General features: G+C 34.8%; 1 protein-coding gene and 1 non-coding gene across 5 annotated transcripts in view; both read right to left on the bottom strand.

Moving 5' to 3' along the window:
• Positions 1-26,044, bottom strand: part of DIP2 (disco-interacting protein 2) — a 617,293-nt gene that overhangs the window by 492,572 nt on the left and 98,677 nt on the right. The window lies entirely within an intron of this gene.
• On the bottom strand, positions 18,155-18,269 carry LOC141450584 (U5 spliceosomal RNA). Its single transcript, XR_012456180.1, has one exon. It is a non-coding gene; the product is annotated as a U5 spliceosomal RNA (small nuclear RNA).

Below are 26,044 nucleotides of genomic sequence, written 5' to 3' on the forward strand. Positions count from 1 at the left end.
TAATTAGATGTGAACTTATTTTACTCTTTTTCTGATGCCAGGCGAATCCCTATAGCACCTTCTCCAATCACAGTTGAAGAATAAATCCCAGAATCTAGGGCTCTAAATAGGGTATGTCTTTCTCCAACACTTAGTAATCACCCAGGTGTCTGAATTTTCCTTGAATAATCGCATCTCAGCTAGTTAGAAGGTGTAATGGAGTTTACTCTCTCTCCAAAGAATCTGCAAGTACCATTACTTCTCTCGACCTAACTTCTTCAGGTGTCCTCTGAGTCGCCAAAACCCCCTTAGAGAACTCGTCAGTTTGCGGCATTTATCTTCTTCTTTCTTTTTTTCTATTCAGGACGAGACATGTCTCAGATCTGTTACAAGTTATAATTCGCTAAACAAATCGTTGCCAGGATAAAAAACCCAACCCCCCCCCCCAAAAAACTACCATGAAAATCATTTTCCCAGAAAAATTATTGAAATAACAATGAAACATGTTTACAGTAACGACTAGACATTAAAGAAAATCGTATATTTTCGAGATTATCTCGATATTAGTTGAGATATATCGATAACAGTCCAGAACCGCGATTATTTAAAAAAAAAGAAAAAAAAAAAAAAGCTGATGTACTATTCTCAATGTTGTTCACCATTAACTAAACAACAAATAATTGAGTCACGTTTAATTCTTGCTCATATTTTACAGTTTGTAACCTTACATTACACTGAAATATAACCTTAAGGAAGCCTTTCCACACCCTCCTCTTTCCACACAGAAACCAAAACCTGGAAAACGAAGTGATTCTTCTTGGCTAAAACTTCATAGTGGCATTCTCAGCTGGTGAAAAAACTTGCCGCCATTTTTCTTTTTTAGAATTAGGATGGATTTAGATATTTATGAAAATATATCCTCTGACCAATAAATTATTATCAAATAATACTCAAAACTGGCACATTTCTAGTGACATCTCCAAATCGAAATTCTGCACGATTACAATACCTTCTCTTGCTTGTAGTGTAAGAGAAGGTAAAAAAGACCTAAACTTTTATGGAAATGAACAAGATAAAACTATCACCACAAAACTTTCATAACTATGAATATTTTTCTTTCTTTTAATTACTTAATAGCGCTTTACACCCATTGCAACAGTTGGGATTGTCAGGAAGCTGGCGAATGAGAGAAAGTTAGGTTGCCAGGAAAGGCGTCAAAACTACAATATAACTGAATCAAATTAAATACCAATAAAATTAAAAGAATGTTTACATATTTAATGTAACTAAATGTTTTTTGCTATGTCCCTACCAAGCAAACCAGGATTTTAGAACAAGCCATAACTTAGTATTCGCTGCTCATAATATCGGTGAAGGTGGCTTTCTAAGTTCCAGTTACACGAAGTAGCCAGACTTAAGCTTTCAATTATACAACAACCACTTTCCAATTAATTAATTAAAAAAAAGTTGTTTATTTAATTAGTAAGAACCATAATTGAGAAGTTATAAAAAGCATGGAGATAATGGCACAGATCGTCATTTCAACTTCTTCACAAGGAAGCTGTCTGCAATAATTGTTTCTATTTCCTGACTTACTACAAGGATAATCACAATCTAGTAAACTCTCACATTAAGAAAGCTTACTTTCGAAACGACAAAGCTTACTTTCGAATCGACAACTATTCAATGATTGTAATTTGAGATATTTTTGCTAAATGATGATCAAGTGTTTCCTAGTTAAAATCTCTTATTCAGAAAAATAGAAAAACAACTTGAGGTATTTCAAAAATAATTAATAAGTAAAATGTATTAGGTAAGTTGGATATCAAAGATAAAACATGGAATAAACAAACTAAACAAATATTATTTGATTATATCTGTCGCCGCATTTATCTTTATTGTATCCCTGAACGGTTTCGGACTTGCATCAGAGGAAGATTAAATTAGTTTGAGGCAAAAATTTTCGTCTTATGACCCGTCTCGCCCTATTTCAGCAAACAGCATTCGGTATCAAACGGTTAAGTTAGACTCGTCAAAGAGGAGAGGCTCATAATATGCAATATTATTGTTCTTCTATTACTGTGTGAATCAACTTCGTTAGGTCTGTTTGAGTGAGATAGTGGAACAAAAACAGTTCGCAAAATGATGCAAGTGGTACAATATTGTCCTGAACAAACATGCAGCTATGTAAATGAAGAGGATGTTCTCAAGGTTACCAAGGTTACCTCTATCCATCACGGACTTCTTCTTCCCCACACTCTTTGATTAAAACTGTCCAGGAAGAACATTTGAATAAGGGTTGAATCGCCAAAAACTGCACGAAAAAGCGTAACGTTGAAAAACACCCAACTTTGACAATTTTTTTCTCTTTTTCTATAAAAGATAAAATTCCCAAATTTTCTTTATAATGTTGGGCAAATCCTTGTTTACACGTAACGCCGAAACGTCCGAATCGATTTTCATGAATGAGGTGTCATTTGATTCGAAATTTCATCTAGCTGTGGCTTATGGGGATCTCGGCTTTGTACTTTGAATGGGAAAGAAGTTAGCCTGTTGTATATAAGGCCCCAACTAAAACTTTTTGACGGTTTAGATTAGAGCATTTGATTAAGTTATGTACTACACTTTCTTTAGTAGTTACGCGTTAAAAATAATTAATTATAATTATCAAGTTTATTATTACTAAATAATATAATAGTTTTCTTAAATTTCATTCTTAATCTAGATCTACTCCTCACAATGTTATATGTAGGTAATACAAAATAGATAAAGATACATGCCTATTTTTAGAACAGGACATTACTAATAAAGAACTTTCTAATTATAAGATCATGAAACTTCTTCACAAGTACTCAATTAGAGGGATTCCATTTAATTATTATTTTAGAATGAATTATTATTACAAGTGGATAATTATTTGTTATTAGATGTGTGTATTTGGGCTCTCGTATTCTTCTGTAAGGCGAATTGAAGACTGAAATTTCGTTTTAACTTTCGATTCAAATTACGACAGTGAAAGGCCAATCCAAATTTATTTATTTTTTAATTCAATTTCAACAATTCTTAATTTTATAATAATAAATAATAATACAAAATACAAAATTTATAATTATGATATTGCATGACTTATAGCCGTCTGCAAGAGTTGGCTTTTTAGTCTAACCCAATGGACCGCTCACTTCTTTTGAGATTTCCTCGTCAATGGTTTCTAGCATTTTCTGCAAACTTCGTATAAATATTACGAACATACAGGCTCAAATGCATTTCATGCTTAAACGGTTGATCTGAGCAAAAAATGGTAGAGGAAAAATTTGTTGCCCATCACCTCTAGTTTCAGAATATGTGACTTGATTTTAGATTCCTGCCCGCATATGCGGCTGACGCGCCACCAAAAGTGAGGGTTCACAGTTGACACCCATTTTCATATACACAGGTTTAAAGAGTATAAGAACTTATGAAAGAAACCGGAAACCGCAATTCGATATCTTCAAAATTAAAGATATTAGGCCATTTCCAAATCTGGTATTTATTAATCATATTTCAATTTCTTAACTTGTTATCAAAGAGAAAGTGAAGCCAACGATAGGTCATTTTTATGTATTTTTTCATCCCCTTTCTACTAAAAATATTATCACCTTTGAAGGTACAGTACATGCTTCACAAGTTGAGTAATGTGCATTATTTGATAAATTAAGGCATAAGTTTGATCCTTTACATGAAAGATATTGATCACTTAAATATGTGGCAGGAGGTTTCCAATTTTTTTGATAATTACACGCAACTCTCCCAAAATTACCAAATAATTATTAAACCTTCTTGTTTACAACAGATGTAAAATTAATTTTTAGCCATTTTCTGTATGTACTTTTCTTAGAAAAATCACTCAGAGAACGACTTATTTTCCGATATTAAGAAAAATACTAGCTTTACTTCCTTGGCAATATTTTTAGTAGAAAGGGATAAGATTTTTTTTAAAAATTGATTATTACCACGGCCCAATTTCACCATAAGTAATACAGACTATTGTGAACAATATTATGGATATTTCCAATTTTAAACAATATTCTGACAATAAGCTGAGCGGTTAAAGTCGAGGCCCGCCTGTCAAAAAAACATGTTACAGTATTAGGATCTACGAGGTGTGTTCAAAAAGTAACGGGAATTTTCGTTTTTTGAAAAAAATATTTATTTATTCATCTACATTAATATTGTCGCCTTCAAAGTAGTCCCCTTCGCATACAATACACTTGTGCCAGCGCTTTTTCCAATCCTCGAAACACTTCTGAAACTCGATCTTTGTGATAGCTTTCAGCTCTTTCAGCGATTCGCTTTTAATGTCATCTATGCTTGTAAAACGACGGCCTTTTAATGTTCTCTTTATGTTTGGAAATAGAAAAAAGTCACATGGAGCCATGTCTGGCGAATATGGAGGCTGGGGCATCGTTAAAGTTTTGTTTTTGGCCAAAAATTCACGAACAAGCAATGAAGTGTGAGCAGGTGCATTATCGTGGTGCAAAATCCATGAATTGTTTTGCCACAAATCCGGGCGTTTTTTTCGGATTGCTTCACGCAAACGGCGTTGAACTTGTAGGTAGTACTCCTTATTGATTGTTTGACCTTGTGGCAAGAATTCATGATGCACTATGCCATTAAAATCGAAGAACACAGTGAGCATAACCTTCACATTCGACCGCACTTGTCGAGCCTTTTTCGGTCTTGGCGATCCAGAATGCCTCCACTGGGACGATTGAGCCTTAGTTTCGACATCATATCCGTAAACCCATGTTTCGTCACCTGTTATAACACGTTTCAGTAGATCCGTATCGTTGTCGACTTCATTGAGTGACTCTTGAGCAACTTCCATTCTCCGCTGTTTTTGTTCGAAATTCAACAATTTTGGAACAAATTTTGCTACCACACGTTTCATACCCAAAACATCCGAAAAAATTTCATGGCATGAGCCAATTGATATGGCAACATCATCAGCGACTTCTCTGATTGTGATTCGGCGATCGTTCATAACCATTTCTTTCACTTTTTTCACGTTTTCATCGGTTGTTGATGTGCTTGGACGTCCAGGTCGTTCGTCATCTTCAACGTTTTCGCGGCCATCTTGGAAACGCTTATACCACTCGTAAATCCTTGTTTTACTCATAGCAGACTCACCATATGCCTTTATTAACATTTCACACACTTTATTACACTTTATTTCATTTTTTACGCAAAATTTAATACAAATTCTTTGATCCATTTTTTTTAACAAACAAAAATCGCCAAGCTCGAAAAACACGTCTAACCTTAACGGCTGCCACTTAAGAAGTAAACAATGAATATTACTGAAAATTTTATCGTACTTCAGGGGCATGTGTACCAACATAATAAAAAAAAAAAAATTTACAATCAGACTCTCCAAACCCGCGAAATTTAAAAATTCCCGTTACTTTTTGAACACACCTCGTACTTCAAACTAACTTTGGATGGAAGGTACCCCTCTTATGTGCCATTTCAATGAGATGTGTATTTGACATAGAGTCAAAGAAACATAGTTTAATAATTCGAAATTCTTACCTTTTACGCTAGAGAAACGTAATAAGAAAAATTCGTGAATGTGTTCACACTAAGTCTTTCGAAATAAAAGACCACTCTAACATCAGGGATCTCCGGTAACAATAACAAATTACATTAACTTTTAAAAGTAAGTAATCACCTATTTTTCAGGGGGGCTCAACTGTCCAACTACCTACTACTTAGATTTCACGGACGGGGGCGGAATACTTTAACATTAGAATGTTTTTCAAACAAAAAAAAAAGTATCAACTCGCTTGTTTCGAACTCCAAGATGCGAACCCACGCTCCAATAACCACTTAACCAACATCCGGCCATAAATTTTAAAATCAGGCAGAACGAAACAGTGCCGTGAATATTGTTAAGCGATAAAATAAAATAAATCAGTTAAATAATGGAATTAGAATGGTCAAATAATGAGGTGATTAAATTGGAGAAGACCACAATCGAATACATGTTACGATTACTTGTTTCAATCGATTCAAATCAGTGGCAAAATTGAATAATTTCCGTCCGAGACGATTGGATCTGACAGAGAAATAAACTGGGTAATGAAATGGAACGCACGTACATCTAGATGGAAATGATTAGAAATAAGGAGACTATTGCAGATTAGATCGCAAATATAACCGACAGCTTCCTCCGTTTCTACTGAAATAAATACACTTCTAGGGATTTTTCATTTCATTGTACACAACGGCTCTTTGTTTTGTAAATGTGCTAAATTTCCTAATTAACACAGATTTACGGAACCCGTCAATTTGACGGGTTTCTGATTTCATGCTTAAAAATTCCGAAAATGTAAATATTATTATCTAGACATAACATATTGGTTTTTAATGATATAATGCAACGAATATATGTATATTTCCACTCATTTCCTCCGAAAGACCTATATTTTATTATTTCTATATGTGGTATACCTATTTTTACGAAAATCCGTCAAATTTACAATAAATTGTTTCAATTCTTACAATAATTTGCTTCAAGTTTTCTCTTGAATAACAAAAAATGAAACAAATTACGGTTGTTGAGCAATAAATACAGAAACAAACATTTTAACTTGTTTACAATTATAGTTTACAAATCTTATCAATTCGCCGGTGCATTTCGCAAAGAAAACAAGTGATTTTTGAAAATTTAGTGAGGATGTGATTGATATTTCCTAATACAATTAGATCAATGTGAGTGATTATTTCAACAGTGGATTTTGGACAAAAAAAAATAAGTGCTATTTGGAAGTTCAGTAAAAATTTATTTTTGTAAGTGAAGATTTATATTTTTCAAGGTTTGTTGAATACTTATCCAAAAAGAAATATTTTTTTGCATTTATATTGTGTCTATTTAGCCTGGGGATATTATGGACAAGACTACAAAAGATATGGAATTGATAACAAAAATAACCAGCATAAATGAAGACCAATCTAGATCGGAAATTGGATTATGTAAAAAAAACAGGTCTAATGTTATTTGTAGTAAATGTAACAAATATGTATGCGGAAAGTGTACCATCCAAAATAGAGTTTACATGTAAAAAATGTATTCAAGACAACTGTGAATCTATTTTTTTTTTTTCGGCGCATCAACTGCAAGGTTATTAGCGCCTCACGCTCTTTCCTTTCCACTCGATCTAGAATGGCGCTTGCCCAAAGTACCCAGCATCCAAAACAACGCCTTTGGATGGTCAAAGGCGGAGGGAGCTAAGAAGGTATGGTATGATGGTCTTGACTTACTCTCTTTACCATCGCATCTGACGACGGGGAGAAGTCAGCCTAACATTTCGCGCCATTCTCTAGCTAATAGCAGGGGATTGCTTGCTAAATCAGTTTACCTAAGCACTAACTAAATAAATACATTCATACCAGAAGATACATTCATTCTAGAAAATACATTCTTATCAATAAATACATTCATGATAATAAATACATTTATACCAGCAAGTACATTCATACCAATAAATACATTTTTACTAATAAATACATTTATACCAGCAAGTACATTCATACCAATAAATACATTTTTACTAATAAATACATTTATACCAGCAAGTACATTCATACCAATAAATACATTTTTACTAATAAATACATTTATACCAGCAAGTACATTCATACCAATAAATACATTTTTACTAATAAATACATTTATACCAGCAAGTACATTCATACCAACAAATACATTATTACTAATACATACACACTTTCTACATTCACTCTGGAGGAGTGTACTCGATATTCCACTCCTCGCTTAAGATATCCTAACCTAGCCTAACCTAACTGAACTAAATTTTACTATACAAGTTACTACTCTTCAAAAAGTCAAACAGCTTTCCTATTTAAGGGGAACTGTGAATCTATTGTTTTAAGATAAAAAAGATTTACAAAAATTGCATTTGAATTTACCCGTCAAAAAGACGGATTTCAGAAAAAATAGGTATACGGTCGATACCCGTAAATCTAGTGTTAAAAGAAAAATTCCTCAACTATAACTACCACTTTACAGAATGTTTTTTCTTTTTTCACTTGTTTTAAAAGCTTTCTGAAACGGAAACTTAGATAATGCCAAATACTATTCACCAAACTAATCATTCAACCTCTGATCATGGATGAAAATACGAAACCGGTCAGAAATATAAAAGAAAAAAAAAAAAACGCTGCGTGCTACGTCAGTTTAAAAATCAGCGAGTTTAAAACATGTGCATTAGGCAAAAGCTAGCTAGTTTGTAACCCAGACATTGCCGTTCAAAATTTTATTGGAATAAGACTAAGTAGTCCAATATTTGTGTAGAGCGATCTAGGTGTTATGTGTGAAGAAGAGTTAAGGAAAACAAGAACTCTATTTACTTCAAATGAGCAACATCCTCCACTAAAACAATGAGGGAACCAAGCTACTTGTTCCAGACGGAGAGAAGCGAACAGTCCACCACCACTGGCTGCAACGAGATATCTCCCCACATCAACTGGATTCAATTGTGCCTTATTGAAATTTATTCAACAACCATGGGCCATCTTTTCTAACTGCCAATTCTATTATATGCAAATAACACTTCATAAAGCGAAAGATAAATTATTTATAGTTATATTCACTAGTCGTTCACTATAAAATGTGAACACCTAATTTAATATACATTATCGCCTGACACCTGCCTTATCTGACCAACTATTAGAGATATCAATCTTACTTCCTACTAATAAATGTATCAAATCGAGTTTACTCGGAATTATCAGTGTTGAGTTTCTCTCATTCTGAAAAAGTGATTTTTGAAAATGGTCTGTGTTTGAAAAAGAGAAAGCGTAAAACCAAAATGGAAAATCGCAGTTAGATCATATGAGATATTTCGATTCATGATGAGAAATCAGCCAACTAAATGGACGTGAAACTTTACTGAAAAAAAAAAGATTTACTACAGAATTCGTACGCTCATGGCTAACCTGTAGATTTATAACGTTTTATTTAAAACATTTACCAAAGAACAAAATGCTTCTTCTGGAAAAGAGATGGACCTAGCTGCCGTTTAAAGTGTGATACCATTATAGTGATTGGTCCTCATCACCTGTGTGATATTAATACGAATTGAATGCAGAAGAAATGCATTTCAAGTAGAACGGATGAACCAATTTACCAAATAAATGTTGCTTTTTTAGCGATTTTTTTCGTACAACATAGTTCCAAGAAAATTGCATTATCTTAATTGCATTAAGCGGTGAGTATTTCCTAGCAAATATTGTAATAATTTCGGTTAATTTCAATTATAATTAAATATTTATGTTCTAATTAAAAAAACCTCTCTCAGTTATGTATTTTAAGGGGTTCCTCTCATCTTTAACTAATATTTAAAAATATTTATTCCTATCACTTATTTTTTATTATATTTTGCAAATTAAGGATTCAAAATTGGCGAGGAATCGGTCAAATAAAAACAACAATTCGTCTTTTTGCCAACGTTTCGACAAATATATTGCCGTCTTCAGGCAATTCGGGTTGGTTGAGTTACAGAAAACTGAAGAAAGCAATATATTTGTCGAAACGTTGGCAAAAAGTACGAGTTGTTGTTTTTATTTGATCGATTCCTCGCCAATTTTGAATTCTTAATTTAATAATTTACCGTCACAAAACCTATATATTCATGTTTTGCAAAGTTTACAGACGCGCTAAAGCTATATGTACCTATTTTGTTGAATTTGAGAAAGTTAACATCAATTAAACACCGCATGAATATATGCAAATTACTGCTACTATATATGGAGAAGCTAAAGTATACTTAGAAGAATATATGGACCTGTCTGTGAAGATGAGCACTGGTAAATCATGAAGAATGCCGAACTCGTGAGAGATGTACAGCGAATGGAATCTAGGTATTCTGCAAGAAGGAATCATTTGAGGTGCCCGGGACATGCGGAGAGGATCTCAAGACAGTTATTAGAAGGTAAGCCTAAAGTAAGTAGAAGCAGAGGATGCGCTTGCACAAAATGGCTTAACGATTTAGAGAAAGTTCTTCGAAGATTCAGCGTGAGGAGATGGAGAAGACCTGTCCTTGAGAGAGAGAGGAATGGCAAGGAATGGTATTTGAAGGATCCTAGTGCCAAGCGTTGGTAGGAAGCAATACATGCAAACATCCTGCAACATTGGAAAACCGTCCCAATGAATTCGTTTAAACTTGACAGATTCATTACACTCAAACAGCTGTACAACTTTAAATTGAAACATCTTGTCGGAAAAATTCTATCATTAGCTCTTCTGAGAGAAAGGGGAGTAGAACATTTCTCTTAAAAGTGTAATTTAGAGAAATGGGCCGTCTTATCATTAAAAACATTTTTGGGAACGATTCACAATGAACGGTTAAAAACTCCAGTTTGAAGAAAATCTCTCAACCGAAAGAAATCCTTTACGGAGTAGATTTCATACTCCGTGAAGTTGGTAAGAATTCGAAGAAAAAAAAAAAAGTGTCAAAAAATTAAAATTGGTTAAAGCATTAACTGTTTTTAAGCAGTTATTTAAATATTACAGTCTTTATAGCCTGTCTAGTTTGAATAATACAGAAATGCTATTAAATGAATATGGAAAAGGTTGCATTAGAACAAAAAAAAACTGAAGCGCTTCAGTCGGTAATTAAGAGAAACACAAGCTTTAGTAATATCAACATATAATTTAGATAATTTTGCAAAATTAAGAACACTCACTGTAATATTCAATTGCAAAGAAAAGATTAGATTAAATAATATATTAGAACATTTATAAATGTAGGTAACGTTATAAATTAAATTTAACCCTTTAAAAGAGAAAAAGTCCGTAAGCAACAACGTAGCCAGATTAACCTCTCATTAATTTGAAGGTTTTTTTTTTTTTAAATGAAAGATTACCAATTTCGTTTGCGAATTGAAAAAAACTTAATGGTAATTTACAGTGAATTCGTGGTAAATGAAGTCTTACCTTGTTTAAAGAATGTAAAAGCTCATCTTTCCAGATCAGATATCCAACCCAAGATAAGTACTTCACTTCTTACACTAGTTAAACACTAAATCACATGATTTACCCTAAACTTTCAATACTTTGCACTAAGAATAACTTAAATAAAATGTATATAACAGAATTTCACCATAAAACTGATTGTTATTCACAAATAATCAAGTTAATAAAGTGAGATAACTACAGAGTAAAAGATGGCCGCCGGTAACTGGTTAGAACAGCTGGTAAATAAATAGTATCTAAAGCAGAGTGTCCAACTTAACTTAAATAATTGATTTATATGTAAAAGTAGAAGTATACAACTAAAACATAATACAACAGTTCGCAGAACTGGAGAACTGACTTGTATTTACTTCCTTTAACAATTTAGTTCTTGTATTAACCTTTAGAAAGGAATGGACTATGTTGTAAGATATTATTTTATTGAAATCAGCACCAGAGAACTGTCAGAAAAAGATGTTTTAATAATATTATTTTTCAGTTTGTATGTTTAATTTGAATAATTGACGATAATAATAATAGTAATAACAATAAATGTAACACATTAAATTTGGCCTCATTTGAGCGAACCATTTAGGTACAACTCACTTTGTTTTTTTTTTTAAATGTCAGTTTCTCATAAGAAATTATATTTTCCAAAATATCCACGATTTCGGAGTATCTAAAAATTGTAAAAAATATAACGTTTTGACTTCCCTGAGAGTTTGGTTTCTATAAATTATGGTGATCGCATTCTACATACAACTATCATGTTCAGGCACAATAAGCCTCGTGTGGTTGCAGTGCCGTGGGGATAGGGTCCCGCCCCGTCTTTTCAAATCTAAATCTAAAATCAAATCAAATCATGTTCAAAAAAACACATTTTTGTTGGACTACGGATAAATTGAAATAAATATTGTCCGCCATACTTTCCTGTGGAGTACTTTACTTTGTTAGAACATTAGATTTAATATTTAGTGCACCTCACCCTCACCCATATACTGTGAATCTCAGATCTTCCACTTTCTTTTACTCACCTGCAACATAAACAAATCATAATTTAATACTTTTGAATAATTTTTGAAAGAGTTATTAAATTGTCAATAAATATTTGTATTTCTATTGATTTATTTAGGAATTCACAAGCTATTTATTGTACCATAAGGAAATTTGTGGTGGTAGTGTAAGAAGGTATGAGTAGCAGGCGATGAGAATCCAATTGGAGCTCTCGACAATTTTAATCAATACTTTAAAAACTTAAGTGATGGTAAATCTTAATAACATCATAATTGCAATTTAAATTTGACAAAAATAATCAGGTCTTCTCATTTCTAATTTTTGCGGCAGTCAGCTTATTTTCTAACTGTTCTAGGATTAATGGTGTTTGAATTATTTTTAATCTGTCTTCATTAAACATAAGAAAAACAAATGTAGGCTTACTTGAAAAATTGGAGCAACAAGAGGCTGACAGATTTAGGGACCCAAAACCTAACATTCTATATTAGAAACAGCAATTAACTTCACATTATCCAATCAAACATCAATCTTCCCCAAATTAGAAAGAGCTTCCTCCTGACTTTGAGCCATCACTAATTAATGGGTGGGGTCTAAGTTCCCAGGTTTAATAATTAAAAACTTTTTGACTTGAGTAATTTGAACTAGCATCCTTTGTTTCAGGGCTCCTTTCTTCTCCTTGTTGGCAACTTAGGCCTGCATTTTTTCAGCTCTTCTTTAAAATACGCCCCTCGCATTAAGAAATGGAAATCAATAATGCTTGTTTTTTTGTCTAGGTTACGCGGCCTTAGGGTACGTTTACAACGGAGCTGTGAGTATAGATGATAGCAGAGATGATAGCTGATAGAGTAAAATATAATCGCTGACAACGGAGCTGTGATACATGCAACATGTCCGAGTAGTGAAGAAGAGTTTTTATGTTCAGCAGCAACGAAATGGTATATTTTAAAGGAAAAACGCTTTAGAAAATATCATGTACATCCCATAAATAAAAAACGAAGTACTTTGGGTGAATTTCACTATTTATATAAGGAACTTAGAAATTATCCGGATCGTTTTATTGAATATGTGAGGATGGGTCCACCCACATTCGACTATATTTTAGAAAAAATAAGGTCAAAATTAAGAAAACATTGGAAAAATTGTCATGGAAATCCTATTACCATAGAAGAAAAACTAGTGATTACTCTTAGGTAAGTAATGATTTTATTGAAAAAAAACAACAAATAAATACACATGAAAATAAATGTAAGCACGATTTAAAAAACAAAATATTGTTTAAAAGTAAATAATAAAATAATAACCAAAAATAATGAGTAAAGACAGCACTAATTAATTTTTCGACGTCCATTTTGAAGCTCCGATATTGGAGTTCAGCTAGCAGAAAAATGAAAAATTCAATTCTATCATCTATGCTCGTTTATACCAGCGCGTATGAGTCACTAGTCGCAGCTTCGTTGTGCACGCTCACATAAGAATGTACTAGGTTATTCTATAAGAGCTGATGCATCACTGCTATCATCTCCGCTATCATCTATGCTCACAGCTCCGTTATGAACGTACCTTTAAAGTTAACCATCCAAATCCAAAAATTCAATATTAGGTTATAATTATTTTTTTCCCTTAACAGACAGTGCAGAGGTTATATTTGGCAAAAATGGATCATCGACCACTTATCAGCAGATCTAATCAGAACGACTAGTGAGGCGAGTTTTGGGCTTATAACAGGACTGCACTACATGAACGCGCACCTACATTGGTAGGAATAGAGGGTTCCTGCATATCCTATGACAATGGCTTGAAACACGGCTGAGAGCATTGAGCGACTTGAGGGAAGTACAGCATGAGTCACACAGCTCAGCGAGACCAAAAAAATAATGTTGGTAATTTATATGTTGATAACTGCAGTAGAAGTGTACATTTACTTTTGCTATTTATTCCCACTATTTAAACTAAGTCCTCACTCGTCAGTAAATTGTGCGCTTTAGTTCTAGCATAACAAATAAAAATAAGGAGACTGCCAAAATTTGAATTTTTTGTGTGGGTGCAGCTCCTTTGTGACCTGGCGGCAAACTTAGCAACCTCCACAAGTGCCACTGAAGGGGGGCAGACGGTGTTGTTTCCTCGTGAGTCCTCTCCACTGTGGTGTCTCGTTACTACGGGCTGAAACTCTGATATCCGATGTGCAATGGCTCCCTGCTGCCTCTTTCCAAACACCGGCCTAACACAGTCAATCACAGTCACACACCACAGCGGAGAGGGCTCACATCTGGAACCTCAGGTATATGATATGTGCTGTCCGGATCATCTACCCTCCGCACCTCAGACCAAGTCTAAGTAGAGGAAAACTGAACTCAGGTAATCTGGGAATCAGATCCGAGTGCAATATGCACCACCTTTACATAGAGCTAGCAGGCAAGTCAAGATAGCGGCAAACTACCATAATAATAATCATTTATTTGAAAAAATAAAATACAATTAACACACATTTATCAAAATGAATAGCCTTGGTCTAACACAGTCAGGCGAGTGACCATATTTAATACGATATGAAATAATAACAATAATAATGAGTGACAATAAGGTTACATAAAAATAAACAAATTAAATTTCAATGGCGAACTATCATGTCAAGGTAGGAATACTTGAAAAGTCACAATTTCGCAAAGTATTCTAAAATATAGAATGGAGTGTTTCACGGTCATCCTTAATGAATAAAGTTGCCCCCATTAAACAACGAAACTTATACTAATCTACTTGATCTGGGTTGCTGCAAAAAAATACAATTATAAAGAAGGATTTGCCCTATATTTTAAAGGAAATTTGGAAATTTTCTCTTTTATAGAAGAAGAGAAAAAAATTGTCAAAGTTGGGTGTTTTTCAATGTTCACGTTTTTCACTTTTTGACGATCAACCCTTAATACGATTATCCTACCGGACAGTTTTAATTCTAAATACAAAAAAAGTTTACTAATGTTCAGGTATTTAAAAAACCACGTCCTCACAAATCTCCCCTGACTTTTTTTCAAGGTAAGAATTGCAGTTAGATATAGTTAATTTTAGTCCCTCTTAACGAACGATATATCTTAAAATTCCAGGTCTGTACTATTCGATGTTAAAAAATATTTTTTATTTCATTTGTGGCCATAAAAGATACTAAAACAAAAAATAAAAACCAAAGAGGAAATACAAAAAAAAAAGTGATCGGCTGGACTTCATGCTAATAAACATCCGGTGGCGATGAAACATCCGGGACAAGTAACTGAGCACTTCCGTTATAACCTTCAAGTTAAAAAAAAATGTACAAATAAAAACAGACCCTAAGGGTTTAAGAAAGATGCTTCACCAAGTTTTATTCTGTAAACATCTTACTGACAATGCTTCAGAAGTTTAGCTTACTTTCTGTTCTCTAAATGCTTTCCTTTTTCCTTAAAAACTAGTTCGAGTTTTGACCAAATTCTGTTCCTCCACTTGTCTGTTTCTCTTGAATAGCAAGAGAAAAATACGAGACCTAGCGAGGAGCACACTCGTACTGCAATAATTATAATTCTAATTGAATAATGGCTTCAACCAATGAATTTTAAAAATTAATTATCACTGCAGCAGAGAAACCCAAAAAAGAAATGATAAATTCAGACTTTAAATCAAATTTGGCGAAGCGCTTCCTCCAATGTCTATCATAACACGGAAATTACAGACCGAAAAGAATTCTACCTTAATACTTGACTAAACACAACAATAAGCTGTGCGGCGGATGGATAGTGTTATTTGTAACGAGAGACCACTGCCCGCAGGCCGGCAGGACACTGAAAAAAGCGTCAGTTATTTTGCTGTTATAACCACAGTTTTTGAGGCACCATAAATTAAAAAAATAAGCTTTTTGAAAGTCAGCAAAGATTTTTTTTTCTCTTTAATAATCACCCAAAATGTTGAGAAAAATCTCTACCACTTATGACGGTGACCCAAATTCGTAAATTCCCTAACTTTATTCAATAAATTAAGGAATTTAAACCACATGTACATAAAATATCATCTTAAGATCTCACAATCCGCTAGAATCAAAAAAATTTAATTAAAATTCTAACTGCTTGCATCCGCTTGAGACCGCACCTTATCCATGTCTCCTTATTTAAGAGAACTAATAGGAAATGGGAGCCATTAGTTGTGGCCATATATTTACATAAACTGTGACGTGGAAGACAGGAAATGTAAGTTATTTCTCTATCAAGTGTTTCATGGTTAGCCTACTGGTGTTCCAACGGAACTAAGATTTTAGCCACTTCTCCTGGCACAATTTTACGATGATACGCAATGTTTTCGAGAATTCAAGAAAAAACAGTTGCAGTTAACAAGTTACAGCAAAAAAAAAGTCTCTGAATGAAAGTAGAGGATAATCCTTTACTTAAGTTAGCGTCATTCTTTACGGTACTAATTAGGGATCATCAACTTCACCAAATATTGAGGAAAAGAGTAGGACTGAAATGTCACTTTATCGCAAGCATGTTGCAGGTTCTTGTTATCTTTTAGTGCAAATTCTAAGTGCCCCAGAAACTGTCAGAATTTTGTGGCAAAAGAAACTCGATTTGATTATTCAAATTGAACTCACGACAACTTCACACCTTTTTGCAGCCCAATTTGGATTTTTTTTTGTTTCTTTGGGAATTTTTAATTGGCCTTTACACTGTATTTGAGACTTTATAACCGATTTCATTTCAGTTTATAGAAGACCAAAATTTTACAATTACTTATTGTATTCAACATTTTAGCAAATCAGATTTAATATATTCAGTATCGAAGATTAAGTAATGCCTATTTTTCAGGCGGGCTTTACGTCCAACTACCAAATTAGGTGTCGTGGACGGAGGCGATTAGCAAACAGACTTTACTGTAAATTTCTTTTATTAACCATTAAATAAAATCCAAGGCCTAATACCGGGAATCGAACCCAGGATTGGTGTGGAAACAACGCACTTTGTGTTCGTGTACTTCTGGAATAATAGCAGACGCTAACCACCTAATTCTGGAAAGTGCTAACCACTTTAAAGGAAGAGAACGATTGCGGAGGGCTGTTCTAGCGACTGGATGTCCTTTACCCGCCAATCTAAACACTATTCTTGCATCTGATGATGGCAACATTTACACAGAACTCTGAATTCATAAAACACAACTGGATGACGCTGTAATTAATCAAAAATACTTAAGACACTCGTCATGTGTAGGGTTTATAGACTAGGCAACTAAGAAATCAAAAACCCAAACTCAAAATAACTTAGACAATGGATGTAAAGAAGACAACAAAGTAAACATTTAAGTAGTAGTAGGTAGTAATCGCCTATTTTTTTCAGACGGGGCTTAACGTCCAACAATTAGGTGTCGTGGACGGAGGCAATTAGCAAACATACTTTACTGTAAATTTCTTTTATTAACCATTACATAAAATCCAAGGCCTAAGACCGGGAATCGAACCCAGTACCACAATACGAGTACATATTAGCTTTGCAGGTCTCGTCTCTAACCGCTCGGCTACCGCGGCGTCGAAGATTTAAAAGCTTATTAATTGATACCTAAAGAAATGATCAAAAGTTCCTGTCTTCAGGTACCCACAACACAATAAGAGTATTCAAGTAATTAACACCCTCCTTTTAAGTGCTAATAATACAATTAAAAACGGAAGTACGTCACTCTTAAGCGCACAACATCCTCTCTTTATTGAATGGGACCTTTCTAGACTCTGAATTAAGAGATTTTATTCAACCTTGAACATGTTCTCCCTCTCTCTTTTGGTCTATTCCTCATCCACTACCTAGAAAGTGTATACTTAATACTGAAAACATGTTGCATTATGACTTCTTCGTGGTTAAAAGAAATTTGGTTAGATAATTTTGAAGGACATAAAAGCATTATTCTGGGCTAGGTTTTAAGTAGTATTAACATAACCTTAAAAAGTAGCAAAAGAAATAAAAAGAAATTAAGTTAATTCAAAATAAAAACTGGTTTGAATTTATAGAGTTATGTCAAAATATTAAAATGGAAATGAAATGAGCCAAAAGAATTAATATGAATCATAAATTATTCAAAACTAAAAAATACATCCATAATTCATGCTCGCTCTTTTACCACCTTAGCAATGTCGAGGCTACTTGCGCTGCTCTATCTTACGGCAGAGATACATAAAAAAAATAGATTTAGACGCTTTAAGTCCCTCTCCATGGAAATCTCTTGTAAAAAGCGAAAGATTATTGCATTATGAAGGAAGACCCACCCACCCAAAATGAATTATTAAAATTTTTATAAGGAAAAATTAATGAAGCGAAGTTGATTTTCCAAAGCAGGTAATGAATTGTTAAAGAATTTTGTTTCTTACTGGCTACTTTAAATTTAAAAATTAAATGTATCCCAAGATCAAGTACTGATATGCTAAAATTTTAAAAGTATATAAAACAAACATTAAATTCAGAAGGTTGGGGGTGTTGATATATTTAGAGGAGTAATCATGTGTCCACAAGTAGTAAGTCTTCACACTTGACAGCATTTGGTTAGTTGTGCACTGAAAAGCGGTTTAATTTTTTGACTATATTTAGCCGATCCACTTAGTGAAGAAGATTGCTCCGACCAGGCCCTCCTAAGTCCGCGAACTGGGTTATCTGGTAATGAAGCTAGAGTTAGGGTATCGTTAGACAGGGGACAAGTTAATCGCCGTTCTCAAGAAGTCGGTCATTGTTGACCTCATTCATTACTGTCCGTAAAAAATTAGTCAGTCTATAAGCAATGTCTGGGTTGAAATTTAGTGAGGCGAGACTGTCATATGCCTTAGTATAATCTGCATCATCTCAGGAAGGGTTACATTTGATTTTATTGGTATCTCTTCTCTGCTCTTTGCAATAGTAAAGGAGGCTGCAACGGTTTCAGTATTGTGTTGTTTCTAAATTGTAAGTTTGTAAGTGAATGAAGTCTTACAAATGTTTTCAACCTTCCAAATCGGCGTTCAGTCCCAAACAACTATAGAGGATAGTTCTGCCAGGATCCTAAGTTACGCGATTTTATGCGAACATGCTTGGTAATAACTTTGCTTCTACTGCAGAATGAGCATGACGCCAGGAGCTGAAGGGACAGCAATTGAGTTAAACACACCAGATAGTTCACAGAAGGTACGTCACCAAAACTAGCATATCTCCAAGCACTGCCTATTGTAGGCTAATGGGGAAACATAATAATCACTCCCAAATTATGAAGGTGTTAAACTACTCCAATATAAACTACGCAAAAAAAAGTCCTAAAGCAGAACGGTGAGCGACAGATGCTGAATAAATATTTATATTCATGCCACCAACAGATGTACTTGGCTGCCAAACCCATTCATCTACTCTAGGCAAAATCCCGCCGATATTTGCATACTATTCCCACCAATACTGCAGTAATAAATATGTAGTGACTCCTCATTCACAAATTCAATTTCAACTATTATTAACCTGATTGATGATTATATACGGAAGTTAATTTTACTTTTGAATGTTTATATGCCTATTGAAAAGAGGCTTTTTCACAGGTTGATTGAAAGAATTTAGGTGAAAAAAGTGATGGTAAAAGTGAAACAAAATATATCACAGAAATAATGAAAGGGGCAACTAGCCCTAGGTCTGCGTCCCCACACCTCACTTTTTTGGATTATAAATCCTTTTTTTTTAAATAATTATGGCTTCCGCCATACGATTCTAGCAGCCAATATGTTACAGTGTCATTAGTGTTGTTAATGTTCAATGTCAAAGGCGAGAAAAGGCTAATTTTACACATCCATCCAATCTAGTGTCCCTAAAAGACCTTGGTTTTACAGATATAAGAAAGACAATAGGAAGTTTGTTAGCACACTTATTAGAATGCGGTTAAATCATAATTATTCGCCGCACCATCTAGCCAGGATTGGTGTGGAAACAACGCACTTTGTGTTCGTGTACTTCTGGAATAATAGCAGACGCTAACCACCTAATTCTGGAATGTGCAAACCACTTTAAAGGAAGAGAACGATTGTGGAGAGCTGTTTTAGCAACTGGATGTCCTTTACCTGCCAATCTAAACACTATTCTTGCATCTGATGATGGCAACATTTACACAGAACTCTGAATTCATAAAACACAACAGGATGACGCTGTAATTAATCAAAAATACTAAAGACGCTCGTCATGTGTAGGGTTTATAGACTAGGCAACTAAGAAATCAAAAACCCAAACTCAAAATAACTTACGACAATGATGTAAAGAAGACAACAAAGTAAACATTTAAGTAGTAGTAGTAATCGCATATTTTTTCAGACGGGGCTTAACGTCCAACTGCCAATTAGGTGTCGTGGACGGAGGCGACTAGCAAACATACTTTACTGTAAATTTCTTTTATTAACCATTAAATCCAAGGCCTAAGACCGGGAATCGAATCCAGTACTAACAATACATATTAGCTTCCCAGGTCTAAGTAAACATTTATAAGAAGATAATAATTGATTTTATTTTGGATATATTAAAACGCAAAGATATTTGTTTGAACACCCAACATTTACCAGCCTACCGGAGCTGGCACTTTGGTGAAGGGTTTTCTTGTGTATTCTTGACGGCCTTCAACGATTTTCACCAGAAGTACGATTTTTTTATAGCATAAGAGGAAAGCAAATTCCTTACGCCAAGTAGATGAATCTAAGCCATGATGTTGAACGTGAATCCATCACAAGTCAATAGAAGCAATATCTGGTGCTGTAATGGCCAGTGATATCTCTCACTGTGGACTGAACAACTTTTTGAACAGTAATCTTTTTATTTAACGCAGCCATTCTTAAGGAAATCTAGGTCAGTTAATAACTAGAACACTCTGGTAACAAACAAGATATATCCATAGAACTGGATACAGCAAAGACAACTTAAATTAAGGTTTGCCAACATACTCTTGCTTGACGGCTCTAGCAATACGATGATGGTCTGATACAATCTTCTACCTTCTACAGGAATATTACCAGTGCAACCCAGCTTGATTGTTTGTTACCTCAGAGGTTACTGTTAGTGACGGGCACTATTAACTTCATATCGTCCACATTGTATTTCTCTTAAGATTACTTTGAACATCATTTCTTGATGGTTATTTCTCATATGCTCAGATATTGACTACTCTCCTTGTACATACATTTTGTAGATATTGTGTGCGTTTGTAGTATCAATTTAAGGCATCAGTAAAGTACCACTTCCAGTTCGCGAACTTTGGTCAATACTTTAGAATCAGAGTCGGAAAGGGGAATCAAGTCAGAGTACCAAATTTGTGTACTCTATTTCCCTTTCTTTTGAGTTTTTGAGGAAAAATGTCAACTCACACATTCTGATAATTTTCTTAAAAAAAATATCACTTTTATTTTTAGACGAAAACCGGATATAGAATTTGACAAGACTTTTCCATAACTTAGGATTGAGGATTGAAACAGCTTAAGATTGCATTTTAAACTAATGCAGCCCCAACTAATGTAACTAACGTAACCCAATCCTACTAAATTACAGATTCTTTCTAAAGTAGTAAGAATTGAATACTTTGGTTAAGCATTTTAATATTAGAATTCCGCTTAACTCTTTTAATAATTTAATATTTAATAAGGATGTGCCTTTTTCCTCAAAATAACAAATTTATAATGCGATGAGTGGAGCTGTAGTTTGCTATGGGTATGGAGATCTGCTAGGTACAATGAGGTGGAGATATTGTTAAAAAAATTTATTAAAATAGCGATTAATTTTCGAGTCAATATACCTGGACTTTATATCTTGAGACCAAAGTGATGGCCACATTTCTGTACACCATGAAACTGCACATGAAATATCTACGGAGATGTTACTCGTTGCCGGTAGGGTAGATGGCCCAATCATTGAGGGAAGTTGTTGAAAAGAAGTTGTGTTTATTAACAAAACGTAGGACAAATTTGATATCTCTCTTTTGGATTTTATAAGCATTAGGTTATAGAAATAAATGTGGTTTTGGGGAAAATTAGAAATATTTTAGTGAATAGGTATTGTGGGCCAGCACAGAATAGTCGGTTACATACTTTAATCGAAACATTAAATTCTGAAATTAATACTGTAAGTTAAATACGAATTCTATAGAGTGGATAATTAAACTTAGAGCCGAACTGCTTTACCTAAAAAAAATACAGTTATAGAAATGAAAGAAAATGTGCAACTTCGAGGACAGAGAAGAAAGTGACTATCTTGTTGTGGTCATATGCCCTATTCTAGCTGAATTTAGATTAAGGTTAATTTTAATAATACTAAATTTTAGAATTATTAACCAAAGAAGCTGGGAAGTACAAATTTGAGCTAATTAGTGAATTAAATTATTAACTGAATACGAGATGTACAATTAAATTTTAGTTATTATTACTATTTTATTAATTTTTTTGTTTTTGTTTAAAAAAACAAACATCTTTTTCTTTATCTCCGACGATCTTATTACCAAGAGTATGGTCTGTCCCAGTGGTGGGAAATTCGATGTGGTACACTGATGGCTCCAAGATGGAGGAGGGTGTGGGAGCGGGAGTGTAGCTTTTCGGTTAGCCTAGGAAAACTAGCTACGGTTTTTCAGGCTGAGCTAGCTGCAATTAGGTTCTGTGCTGCCGAGATTAACGGGCGAGGAATTATTGATTCTATGGTCGTAATTTTCTCGGATAGTCAGGCTGCTCTACGAGCTATTAGTTCCTTCCAGGTCAACTCAAGACTGGTTTGGGACTGTCTGGGGTGCCCTGAAGGTAATTAGTGACCATAATAAGGTCTTTCTGGTTTGGGTACCTGGGCATTCAGGTCATAAGGAAAACGAAGCGGCAGATTTCTTGGCCCGGGAAGGCTCTGCGGGACACTTCGTTGGCCCGGAGCCCTGTTTTGGGGTTCCGAAGTGTGTGAAGACTAAGGCCATCAACTTATGAGTGCAGAGTAGGTCTCAAGAGTGGTGGTTTGCCACCGCGGGGCAGAGATAGACTAAGGAGTTCATTAAAGGCTATTCGCCGAGGCTGATTGCAGAATTAATCCGTCAAGGCTGTGGGGTTGTAAAGATTATTGTAAGCCTATTAACTAGCCACTGCAGGCTCAGGAAACACATGCATCGCACGGGCCTGGCAGATGATAGCCTTTGCAGGTTCTGTCAGCAAGAGAAGGAAACGGCACTGCACGTGTTGTGTCAGTGCGAGGGGCTCGTATGGCTAAGGATGTTACTTCTCAGGGAGGAAAAACCAAAGCCCGAGAGCTTTACCCAAGAGTCGCTCTCCAGCATCAAGAGTCTGATTAAAAGAAGAGGTCTGGAGGGTGAGCTTCAGAGTGAGGGGATCCTCAATAGATTCAAAGGGGTCGCAGTGGCGTAGGCCTTGAGGCCGCCCTAGGTTAATCTAATGTAATCTAATGGTCTGTCAGTTGTTTAATATTTTTGTTAATATATTGTCATTGTATTTGTTTTAAATATAAGGTAAAGTAATCGCCTATTTTTTCAGGCGGGGCTTAACGTACAACTACCATTTACTAGGTGTCGTGGACGGAGGCAACTAGCAAACGTACTTTACTATTTCTCATTTAACCATTAAATAAAATCCAAGGCCAAGACCGGGAATCGAACCCAGTACTACAATGCATAATAGCTTTGAAGGTCTCGGCCTCTTAACCCGCTCGGCTACGTGGCGCCTTGAAATAAAGGCTTATTAATCACTAATAAGAATCGAATATGACTCAAATGTTCTGAGTTAAAAAGAAGTCTTCGAGAACGAGCGTTGTTCACACCAGTTTTTCCCCCCAACACCTTTAAAATATCAATAAAATCCCAATTATTCCATTATTTATTTAGGGAAAACAAAGGTAGTTTCTTTTTTTTTTTTACATGTGTTTGTAGCAAACTCTTTCGCCAATTTGGTAACAGTACACAATTGGTTAGAATTGTTGAGCTGACGAATGAAGCAACCAATAGTTACAGAGGAATTGAATGGTAAAACTAACATTGACACTCAATTGAAACCCCACTATTTACTGACTACTTCAATTCCTCGCAACAATTGGCGAAACAATAACTATTTCCACACTTTTTCGTTTAACAAGCACTTCCTTTTTTTCATTTATTTTATTTATTTTTTTGGTAAACTCTAAAAATTCAATTCATTGCTTTATTTTTTATTTTTGTTTCTTTTCATAAAATAACCTTATTTATACGTTTTACTTGCATTTGCAGTGGTCCTTCAGGAGGAGCGGGTGTTGTAGTGGTTGAAACGCGTTTAAAGGGAATGTTTAATAGTAAAGCTTATTCCGTCCAAGACACCTAATTGGTAGTTGGACGTTAAGCTTTAGCCCCCCGTTCAGGACATTTAATTGGTAGTTGGACGTTAAGCACCGTTTGGAAAAAGACCCGATTACTTTACTTACTTATCTTAAACAAAGAACTATAAAACTTTAATCCTAAAAATAAAGGCAATTAATAATAAAAGCAATCATAAAATGAAGTTATAAACTATCTTTTATCGATAATAAAATTTGGGGCGAACATATGAAGATCATACCGATAATACAAATGGCTGAAAGAGGGATATACCAAATGACTGAGAGGGCTCTGGCTCTGATCTCCCTTCTAATGATCGGGGCCCAAATTATAGGAGGATATTTAACCTTAATTTAGTATATGAAGCCTTCGTAAAAAACAAATTGGAATTGGTTTCTTTTCACAAAATAACCTTATTTACGAGGTGTGGCTATTAGATAACGAGACTATTGCTATAAAACATTTTATTTTAAATTTATACATATTTAGTTATTGTCTCCTTCAATATACACCCCTCCCCTATCCCTATAACTCTCCATGCGAATTTACCATTGTTCGAAACCGTGCTGGAAGTCTTTTTCTGTCAGCTCCTGCATGACGCGTGCCGCTTTTTCTTTCACAGCTTCAGCGAACTGAAATCGTGTTCCTTTTAATGCAGATTTGACTTTGGGGAACAGATAAAAGTCACATGGGGGCCATGTCAGGCGAATAAGGCGGATGGCCTAAAACTGGGATGTTGTACTTGGCTAGAAACGTCTTGACAGACAATACAGTGTGAGCCGTTGTCTTGATGGAGTACCCATAACTTGTTCTTCCACAAATCGGGTCGTTTTTTCCTTATTCTTACACGGAGTTGAGCAAGTACCTCACAGTAGTAATGTTGATTAATTATAATCGATATTTTCATCTGTTTTGGACGTGGAAGGGCGACCCGGGCGTTCATCATCTCCGACATCTTTTCGGTCATCTTAGAAACGCTTGAACCATTCAAAAAATCGCGCACGTGATTAACACTCATCACCATAAACTTCTTTTAATAACAGATAAGTTTCAATAGCAGTTTTGCCAAGTTTCATGTGAAATTTCACGACAATTCGTTGCTCTACTACATGTGTAGTATCATGTTTTCGGCAAAACGAAACTAACACCTCTTACACAAACGACGGTTCCGGTCAGACAGATTTCTCTACAAGCACGTGAGACACTGCAATCGAAAGAGAAGGCTTTACGCTGCACAGCTGTCGGTCGTCAGGATTTGGCTCATGCATAGTTCTTCTGTAGCAGCATCAGTCTCGTTATTTAATAGCCACACCTCGTATACGTTTTACTTATATTTAAGGTGGTTCTTCAATTTCATCGCTAATAAAAAAGAAAATAATCTGAATAAAAAAGAAATAAGACCGATCTGTGTCAAAGAATTTGTTTTAGCAGAATGTAAAGTTAGGGAAAGAAAACATGAAGGAAAACAGGCAGTTGTAAATGGAAGAAAAGCAAGGAAAAAGGCCCTAAAAATAACGCTCCTTTTATCTGCGTGATAAAGTGTCATCATTTTCTTGTGTACACAAGGAAGAGATGTATGCTGAGTGAGACAGCCTCTTCGACAAATGATAGCTGGATATGCTAGCTTGTAAGTCATGCTCAACTCCTTCCTCGGCCAGATATAATGGTAATGGAGGCCGCCTTAACGCATTCTCCTTCTTGATCTGTCAAGATGTTTGTCATAACAAAACGTAAATA

This window comes from Rhodnius prolixus, unplaced genomic scaffold (assembly GCF_049639745.1).
Source record: "Rhodnius prolixus isolate KJV_2025 unplaced genomic scaffold, Rpr scaffold_2, whole genome shotgun sequence".
Taxonomy (NCBI): domain Eukaryota; kingdom Metazoa; phylum Arthropoda; class Insecta; order Hemiptera; family Reduviidae; genus Rhodnius; species Rhodnius prolixus.